The 10,349-nt window shown below is 45.4% G+C and overlaps 1 pseudogene; it reads right to left on the bottom strand.

Annotated features, from left to right (window-relative positions):
• Positions 1-10,349, bottom strand: part of LOC118375223 (voltage-dependent T-type calcium channel subunit alpha-1G-like) — a 346,606-nt pseudogene that overhangs the window by 75,556 nt on the left and 260,701 nt on the right.

Raw genomic sequence — 10,349 nt, 5'->3', positions numbered from 1 at the left:
TATATCGTGGAAACCACCCGGAAGAGCACTTTCCTGTTGATGGAAGACCTAAGAGCCCTGGCAGGGGTGAATGGAGAAGGGGGTGCTTATGCGTAATGACATATTAGCCACTTGTCAGTTCCAACATTGTCACTGGCAAGAGGAGAGACGGGTGTGTGGAAGGAGCCCAGAAGAACCCTTAACACCAAAGGTATTAAGGTGTGAAACCTGACTTGAAAGAAACATTTTCCCTGATATTGGTTGGTTGATATTGTTTTGGGAAAATGTATAATATGCTAGGCCTTTTTGTATAGGGTGCAAAAATGGTTCGGATCTCACCTGTACTCCCAGGATACCAAAGATGATGAAGAAGGCACAGCAGATGACCACAATGTTCCCTATGGGCTTTAGAGACGACATCAGAGTCTCCACTACCAGCTTCAGACCTGGGGCCCTGCTGATCACACTGGATGAGAGAGACAGAAACACAACGTTAGACTCGGAAGACTGAGGAAGAGTGCGAGAGAGAGTGCGAGAGAGAGAGAGAGAGAGAGAGAGAGAGAGAGAGAGAGAGAGAGAGAGAGAGAGAGTTCCCTCCCCCTCTCCCCCTTCCTTTCTCCTTCCTCCCTCTCCCGCTTCCTTTCTCCTTCCTCCCTCCCCCTGTTCCCCTTCCTTTCTCCTTCCTCCCTCCCCCTCTCCCCCTTCCCGTTGTTCACCTCTCCCTCCTTCCTGTCACAGGTCATCAGTGACAGTCAATTGCCGTTATCCCTCCAGTACCTTTCTCGCTTCACTGTCTCTCCACCATACTGTCTCTCTGTCTGTCTGTCTCTGTCTCTGTCTCTGCCTGTCTGCCTGCCTCTGTCTCTGTCTCTGCCTGCTTGTCTCTGTCTCTGTCTCTGTCTCTGCCTCTGCCTCTGCCTCTGTCTCTGTCTCTGCCTGTCTGCCTGCCTGTCTCTGTCTCTGTCTCTGTCTCTGCCTCTGCCTGTCTCTGTCTCTCTCTCTGTCTCTGCCTGTCTGCCTGCCTGCCTCTGTCTCTGCCTGCCTGTCTCTGTCTCTGTCTCTGCCTGCCTGTCTCTGCCTGTCTCTGTCTCTGTCTGTCTGTCTGTCTGCCTGCCTGTCTCTGTCTCTGTCTCTGCCTGCCTCTGCCTCTGCCTCTGCCTCTGTCTCTGCCTGTCTGCCTGCCGTCTCTGTCTCTGTCTCTGTCTCTGCCTGTCTGCCTGCCTGCCGTCTCTGTCTCTGTCTCTGCCTGTCTGTCTGCCGTCTCTGTCTCTGTCTCTGCCTGTCTGCCTGCCTGTCTCTGTCTCTGCCTGTCTGCCTGCCTGTCTCTGTCTCTGCCTGCCTGTCTCTGTCTCTGCCTCTGTCTCTGCCTGTCTGCCTGCCGTCTCTTTCTCTGTCTCTGTCTCTGTCTCTGCCTGTCTGCCTGCCTGCCTGCCTGCCTGTCTCTGTCTCTGTCTCTGTCTCTGCCTGTCTGCCTGCCTGTCTCTGTCTCTGTCTCTGTCTCTGTCTCTGTCTCTGTCTCTGCCTGTCTGCCTGCCTGCCTGTCTCTGTCTCTGTCTCTGTCTCTGTCTCTGCCTGTCTGCCTGCCTGTCTCTGTCCGAGAAGACAGAGATTGAGACAGGATATATGGAGGACATGGGGATAAGGCTGATACCTGGGCGGACTGAGACAAGATCAATAACACTGATATTTGCACGTATACATTATATATGCATTCATCTATAGCTGGGAGAGGACAACCACATAACAAAATCCTAGCAAGTAAGGTACCTACAAGCAAAGTCAGTGTCAGTGAAACTATGATTTGTGGGGGGGGGTTTATTTAAAACCTGTTGGGACTCTAGGGGCAGTATTTTAATTTCTGGGAAAAAACGTTCCCGTTTTAAACGGGATATTTTATCAGGACAAGATGTTAGAATATGCATATAATTGACAGCTTTGGATAGAAAACACTCGAACGTTTCCAAAACTGTAAAGATATTGTCTGTGAGTATAACACAACTGATGTTGCAGGTGAAAGCCTGAGAAAAATCCAATCCGGAAGTGCCCCATATTTTGAAAGCGCTGCGTTCCAATGAGTCCCTATTGAGCTGTGAATGTGCCACCAACCAGCTTACGCTTTCTACGTATTCCCCAAGGTGTCTACAGCATTGTGACATAGTTTTACGCATTTATGTTGAAGAATACCCGTAGGGGGCTACATTGCGCAAGTGTTCACATGATGCTCCCGGAGAAAATCTTGTGTAAAGTACAGAGGTAGTAGCCATTATTCCAATCGCTTCTACTGAGAAACCAATTGTCCCGGTTGATCTATTATCCAATAGATATTTGAAAAACACCTTGAGGATTGATTCTAAACAAAGTTTGCCCATGTTTCTGTCGATATTATGGAGCTAATTTGGAATATTTTTCGGCGTTGTCGTGACCAAACAAAGCTATTTTGGGAAAAACTTTGGCTATCTACCTGGAAGTCTCGTGAGTGAAAACATCCGAAGTTCATCAAAGGTAAACGATTTAATTTAATTGCTTTTCTGATTTTCGTGACAAGGTTGCCTGCTGCTAGCAGGGCATAATGCTATGCTAGGCTATCGATAAACTTACACAAATGCTTGTCTTGCTTTGGGATCTGAGATGACAGGGTGATTAACAAAAGGCTAAGCTGTGTTCCAATATATTTCACTTGTGATTTTTCATGAATGGGAATATTTTCTAGGAAGATTTATGTCCGTTGCGTTATGCTAATTAGTGTCAGGCGATGATTACGCTCCCGGACCCGGGTTTGAGAGTCACAAGACGATTTTGGAAGATGGGCAGTTCCCCTTGCAACTCCATAGACAAGTACTATGGTCTTGTAGCGGATAGGAGCTTCGAATGGAAGCCAGTGGAGGGTGAAGAGGAGCGGGGTGACATAGGAGAACTTGCGAAGGTTGAACACCAGGTGGGCTATGGAATTCTGGATAAGTTGCAGGGGTTTAATGGCACAAGAAGGGAGGTCAGCCAACAGAGAGTTGCAGTAGTCTGGACAGGAGATGACAAGAGCCCAGATAAGGACCTGCTCCGCTTCCTGTGTGATGTAGAGCATGAACCTGCAGCAGCGAGTCACTGCTTTGATGTTTGCAGAGAATGACAGGTTGTTTTCCAGGGTCAAGCCAAGGTTCTGTGAACTCTGGGAGGGGGACACCGTGGAGTTGCCAACCATTATGGGGAGGTCTTGGAGCAGGCAGGCCTTCATCAGGAGGAAGAGCAGCTTTGTCTTGTCAAGGTTGAGTTTGAAGTGGTGGGCAGAAATCCAAGCTGAGATATCTGCCATGAACACAGAGATGTGTGTTGGTGACTTGGTGTATAGATAATTAAGAGGGGGCCTAGAACCCTGGGGGACACCAGTAGTGAGAACATGTGGTGCAGACTCAGATCCTCTCATCAAATCAAATCCTAATTGTCATATTCCCCAATTACAACAGGTGTAGGTAGACCTTACCGTGAAATGCTAACTTACAAGCCATTAATCAACAATGCAGTTTTAACCTCTTGAGTGTAGGGGGCAGTATTAGGACGTTTGGATGAAAAACGTACCCAGATGAAACTGCCTATTTCTCAGGTCCAGAATCTAGAATATGCATATAATTGTCAGATTAGGATAGAAAACACTAAAGTTTCCAAAACTGTCAAAATATTGTCTGTGAGTATAACATAACTGATATTGCAGGCGAAAACCTGAGGAAAATCCAACCAGGAAGTGCTGTTTTTCCTGAAATCTCTCTGTTCCATTGCATGCCTTCCCTCCATTTAAAGGGATATCAACCAGATTCCTTTCTCTATGGCAGAGTTTTGCATGGGCAACAGCTTGGAGCAGGCATTTTCGCTCTCTCTCCTATTGAAAAAGCTACTGTCCGGTTGAAATATTATTGGTTATTCATTGTAAAAACAACTTGAGGATTGATTATAAAAAACATTTGACATGTTTCTACAAACTTTACGGATACTATTTGGCATTTTCGTCTGCCCCGTCGTGACGGCTCGAGCCTGTGGATTTCTGAACAAAACGCATATAATCTTTATGGAACAAAAAGGACCATTTATTGTGTAACTGGGAGTCTCGTGAGTGCACCATCCGAAGATCATCAAAGGTAAGCGATTCATTTTATTGCTTTTCTGACTTTCGTGATCTACTTTGCTGCTAGCTGTTTGTAATGTTTTGTTTGCTGAGAGAGATGTCCTAACCTAAACACTTGGTATGCTTTTGCTGTAAAGCCTTTTTGAAATCTGACATACCAGGTGGATTAACAACAAGCTAAGCTGTGTTTTGCTATATTGCACTTGTGATTTCATGAAAATTAAATATATGTTTAGTAATTTAATTTTAATTTGGCGCTCTGCAATTCACCGGATGTTGACGAAAATTATCCCGCTAACGGGATGGGTGCACCAAGAAGTTAAGAAAATAGACTTAAGAAAATACTTACTAAATAAACATAAAAAGTTAAATAACGAGTCTATATACAGGGGTTACCGGTACCGAGTCAACGTGCGGGAGTACAACTTAGTCAAGGTAACATGTACATGTAGGTTAGGGGTAAAGTGACTATGTATAGATAATAAACAGGTAATGGAGGTAATATGTACATGTAGGTAGGGGTAAAGTGACTATGCATAGATAATAAACAGGTAATGGAGGTAATATGTACATGTAGGTAGGGGTAAAGTGACTATGCATAGATAATAAACAGGTAATGGAGGTAACATGTACATGTAGGTAGGGGAAAAGTGACTATACATAGATAATAAACAGGTAATGGAGGTAATATGCACATGTAGGTAGGGGTAAAGTGACTATGCATAGAAAATAAACAGGTAATGGAGGTAATATGTACATGTAGGTTAGGGGTAAAGTGACTATGTATAGATAATAAACAGGTAATGGAGGTAATATGTACATGTTGTTAGGGGTAAAGTGACTATGCATAGATAATAAACAGGTAATGGAGGTAATATGCACATGTAGGTAGGGGAAAAGTGACTATACATAGATAATAAACAGGTAATGGAGGTAATATGCACATGTAGGTAGGGGTAAAGTGACTATGCATAGATAATTAAAAAAACAGGGAGTAGCAGCAGTGTAAAAACATTGTCAACCTTCTTTTGCAGACTCAGATCTAGATAAAAATCCAGGAGTGTGCAGAGCCTGAGACACCCAGCCCTGAGAGGGTGGAGAGGAGGATCTGATAGGTCACGGTGTCAAAGGCAGTGGATAGGAGGATGAGAACAAGGGAGAGTGTGTCAGCTCTGGCTGAGAGCCTCCGTGATGCAGAGGAGAGCGGTCTGACTGGTTATGGTCAAGAAGATGGTTCTGAGAGAGATAAAGAGAGTTGATCAGGGTCAGAGGTCAGGGGCACGCTCAAGTGTTTTGGAAAGTAAAACAAAGATGGAATACTGTTCTGTAGTTGTTGACGTCAGAGTGGTCGAGTGTTGGTTTCTTGAGGACGGGAGCGACCTTTGGCCATCTTGAAGTCAAAGCGAAGGCAGCCATTTGTCAGGGATGGGTGGATGAGGGAAGTGAGGAATGGGAGAAGGTCTCCAGAGATGGTCTGGAGAAGGGAGGAGGTGATGGGTTCAATAGGGGCAGGTTGGAGAAGGGAGGAGGTGATGGGTTCAATAGGGGCAGGTTGGAGAAGGGAGGAGGTGATGGGTTCAATAGGGGCAGGTTCCCGGGCGACTGGACATCACTTGCCAAATGATTTCATCTGGAGAGTGAGGGGATTCAAGGAGTGGATATCTTCTAACTTCTTTAAGATAGCCTAGCAATTAATAAGAGCGTTGGGCCAGTAACCAAAATGTTGCTGAATAGAATCCCCAGGCCGGCAAGGTGAAAAATCGGTCAATGTGCTAATTGCTCCTGTAAATTGCTTGGAATAAGACCGTCTACTAAATTACTAAACTTTAATGTGAGAGAAGGTGGCAAAGAGTTTGACATTTAGAGTGATAGAAAGTGACTTTAGCAGAGGAGTAGAAGGTAGAGAAGAGGGAGTGAAAGGATGATAGGGCCTCTGGAAGTTTAGTTTTCCTTCATTTTCACTCACTTGCTCTCAGCCCTGTTCTGTAAGCTCACAATGAGTCACTCAGCCACAGAGCAGGAGGGGAGGGCTTAGCTTGCCAGTAGGAAAGAGGACATGAGACAGGTGGGAGAAGGATTTAGCATAAGGTAGAGATGATAGGATAGAAGAGGAGAGAACAGTTGGAGAGAGAGAATGAAGATTCTGATGGCGCATGACCATCTGAGTGTCTAGGTTTGGGGAAGAGAGGGAGAGAAAATGAAAGAAAGCATTGATCTGGAAGGGAGTTCAAATGAGAATTGTAGGCGAACAGCCAATAGTGAAGATGAGGTCAAGCGCCCTGCCTGCCTTGTGAGTGGGAGGAGACTGGGAAAAGGTCAAAAGAGGAAAAGAGTGGAAGGAAATGAATCAAAGGCAGACATGAGGAGATGGAAGTCATCCAGTACTCTCCAAGGGCACCGGGTGGGCGATAGGAACAGACTGATCTCTTCTTGTGTAACAAATTTGTGATGACCAGAAACGTAATTCACCCCCTACAGTGAAAAGAGAGAGGTGATGAGATGTCAGGTGAGCAGGTACTGGAGGTATGAGGGCAATTGACTGTCACTGATGCCTTGGGAAGAAGGGGGAGGGGAGCGAGGAAGGAGAAACGAAGGGGAAGAGGGGGAGGGAGAGCCACAGGCGTCGCCATCTGGGCTGGCTGCTCTGTAATTGACCTAAACAACTCTCTCTCTCTCTCCCTCTTTTCCTGTGTGGTATATACTGTATAGCTATGTATCATCTGAAAAATTATAGATTATTATTATTATTATTATTTTGATCATTATTATTATCCCCTCCACAACAATAAGAGGAGATTGTGTTTGAGAGAAAGTGAAAAGTGTAAAGAGAGAAAGAAACAGAGGAAACACGAGAGGTCAGCGAGTTCACGGAGGATAGGTGCTTGTTAGGGGGAGCCAAGTATTTTATGGCAAGGTCATACACCGAATGAGGCAGTTTCCATAATATCTATTCATACATAGAGAGAGAGAGAGAGAGAGGGAGAGAGAGAGAGAGAGAGAGAGAGAGAGAGAGAGAGAGAGATATGCTCTCCATAATGTTTGGAGGCTGTTTTAATTAATGAGGCATGCTGTCACGGGGCGAGGGTTACGAGGATAGAACCCTCCAGATAATTACATCGTCTACGGCAGGGCTAGGACACCCTGGTCCTGGACTGCCGCTGGCACTTCACGTCTATGATTTAATCATCCTGGAAGAACAGGTGTGTTGAATTTAGGCAATCACTGAACTGATTAGCATTTAACTACACCTGCAATAACATCAGTTAAATATGTGTATGCGACCAACACAACTTGATTTGAATTGTTTCATTTGATTTGGTCAGGTGTGCTGCATAGTTGGAACAAAATCCTCAGTACCGGCGACACTCCAGGAACAGGGTTGCCTTCCCCTGACCTAAGCGTTGAGGGGTATGAGGATAGAACCCTCCAGATATTACATAATCTACAGGGTGAGGGAGTATGAGGATAGAACCCTCCAGATATTACATCATCTACAGGGTGAGGGAGTATGAGGATAGAACCCTCCAGGTAATTACATCATCTACAGGGTGAGGGAGTATGAGGATAGAACCCTCCAGATATTACATCATCTACAGGGTGAGGGAGTATGAGGATAGAACCCTCCAGATATTACATAATCTACAGGGTGAGGGAGTATGAGGATAGAACCCTCCAGATATTACATAATCTACAGGGTGAGGGAGTATGAGGATAGAACCCTCCAGATATTACATAATCTACAGGGTGAGGGAGTATGAGGATAGAACCCTCCAGATATTACATCATCTACAGGGTGAGGGAGTATGAGGATAGAACCCTCCAGATATTACATAATCTACAGGGTGAGGGAGTATGAGGATAGAACCCTCCAGATATTACATCATCTACAGGGTGAGGGAGTATGAGGATAGAACCCTCCAGATATTACATCATCTACAGGGTGAGGGAATATGAGGATAGAACCCTCCAGGTAATTACATCATCTACAGGGTGAGGGAGTATGAGGATATAACCCTCCAGGTAATTACATCATCTACAGGGTGAGGGAGTATGAGGATAGAACCCTCCAGGTAATTACATCATCTACAGGGTGAGGGAGTATGAGGATAGAACCCTCCAGGTAATTACATCATCTACAGGGTGAGGGAGTATGAGGATAGAACCCTCCAGGTAATTACATCATCTACAGGGTGAGGGAGTATGAGGATAGAACCCTCCAGATATTACATCATCTACAGGGTGAGGGAGTATGAGGATAGAACCCTCCAGGTAATTACATCATCTACAGGGTGAGGGAGTATGAGGATAGAACCCTCCAGATATTACATCATCTACAGGGTGAGGGAGTATGAGGATAGAACCCTCCAGATATTACATCATCTACAGGGTGAGGGAGTATGAGGATAGAACCCTCCAGGTAATTACATCATCTACAGGGTGAGGGAGTATGAGGATAGAACCCTCCAGATATTACATCATCTACAGGGTGAGGGAGTATGAGGATAGAACCCTCCAGATATTACATCATCTACAGGGTGAGGGAGTATGAGGATAGAACCCTCCAGTTATTACATCATCTACAGGGTGAGGGAGTATGAGGATAGAACCCTCCAGGTAATTACATCATCTACAGGGTGAGGGAGTATGAGGATAGAACCCTCCAGATATTACATCATCTACAGGGTGAGGGAGTATGAGGATAGAACCCTCCAGATATTACATCATCTACAGGGTGAGGGAGTATGAGGATAGAACCCTCCAGTTATTACATCATCTACAGGGTGAGGGAGTATGAGGATAGAACCCTCCAGGTAATTACATCATCTACAGGGTGAGGGAGTATGAGGATAGAACCCTCCAGTTATTACATCATCTACAGGGTGAGGGAGTATGAGGATAGAACCCTCCAGGTAATTACATCATCTACAGGGTGAGGGAGTATGAGGATAGAACCCTCCAGGTAATTACATCATCTACAGGGTGAGGGAGTATGAGGATAGAACCCTCCAGGTAATTACATCATCTACAGGGTGAGGGAATATGAGGATAGAACCCTCCAGGTAACTATATCATCTACAGGGTGAGGGAGTATGAGGATAGAACCCTCCAGGTAATTACATCATCTACAGGGTGAGGGAGTATGATGATAGAACCCTCCAGGTAAATACATCATCTACAGGGTGAGGTAGTATGAGGATAGAACCCTCCAGGTAATTACATCATCTACAGGGTGAGGGAGTATGAGGATAGAACCCTCCAGGTAATTACATCATCTACAGGGTGAGGGAGTATGAGGATAGAACCCTCCAGATATTACATCATCTACAGGGTGAGGGAGTATGAGGATAGAACCCTCCAGGTAATTACATCATCTACAGGGTGAGGGAGTATGAGGATAGAACCCTCCAGATATTACATCATCTACAGGGTGAGGGAGTATGAGGATAGAACCCTCCAGGTAATTACATCATCTACAGGGTGAGGGAGTATGAGGATAGAACCCTCCAGGTAATTACATCATCTACAGGGTGAGGGAGTATGAGGATAGAACCCTCCAGGTAATTACATCATCTACAGGGTGAGGGAGTATGAGGATAGAACCCTCCAGGTAATTACATCATCTACAGGGTGAGGGAGTATGATGATAGAACCCTCCAGGTAATTACATCATCTACAGGGTGAGGGAGTATGAGGATAGAACCCTCCAGATATTACATCATCTACAGGGTGAGGGAGTATGAGGATAGAACCCTCCAGGTAATTACATCATCTACAGGGTGAGGGAGTATGAGGATAGAACCCTCCAGGTAATTACATCATCTACAGGGTGAGGGAGTATGAGGATAGAACCCTCCAGGTAATTACATCATCTACAGGGTGAGGGAGTATGAGGATAGAACCCTCCAGGTAATTACATCATCTACAGGGTGAGGGAGTATGAGGATAGAACCCTCCAGGTAATTACATCATCTACAGGGTGAGGGAGTATGATGATAGAACCCTCCAGGTAATTACATCATCTACAGGGTGAGGGAGTATGAGGATAGAACCCTCCAGGTAATTACATCATCTACAGGGTGAGGGAGTATGAGGATAGAACCCTCCAGGTAATTACATCATCTACAGGGTGAGGGAGTATGAGGATAGAACCCTCCAGGTAATTACATCATCTACAGGGTGAGGGAGTATGATGATAGAACCCTCCAGGTAATTACATCATCTACAGGGTGAGGGAGTATGAGGATAGAACCCTCCAGGT

Source organism: Oncorhynchus keta, chromosome 3 (genome assembly GCF_023373465.1).
Source record: "Oncorhynchus keta strain PuntledgeMale-10-30-2019 chromosome 3, Oket_V2, whole genome shotgun sequence".
Lineage (NCBI taxonomy): Eukaryota > Metazoa > Chordata > Actinopteri > Salmoniformes > Salmonidae > Oncorhynchus > Oncorhynchus keta.
This window is presented reverse-complemented; position numbering and strand designations above follow the sequence as displayed.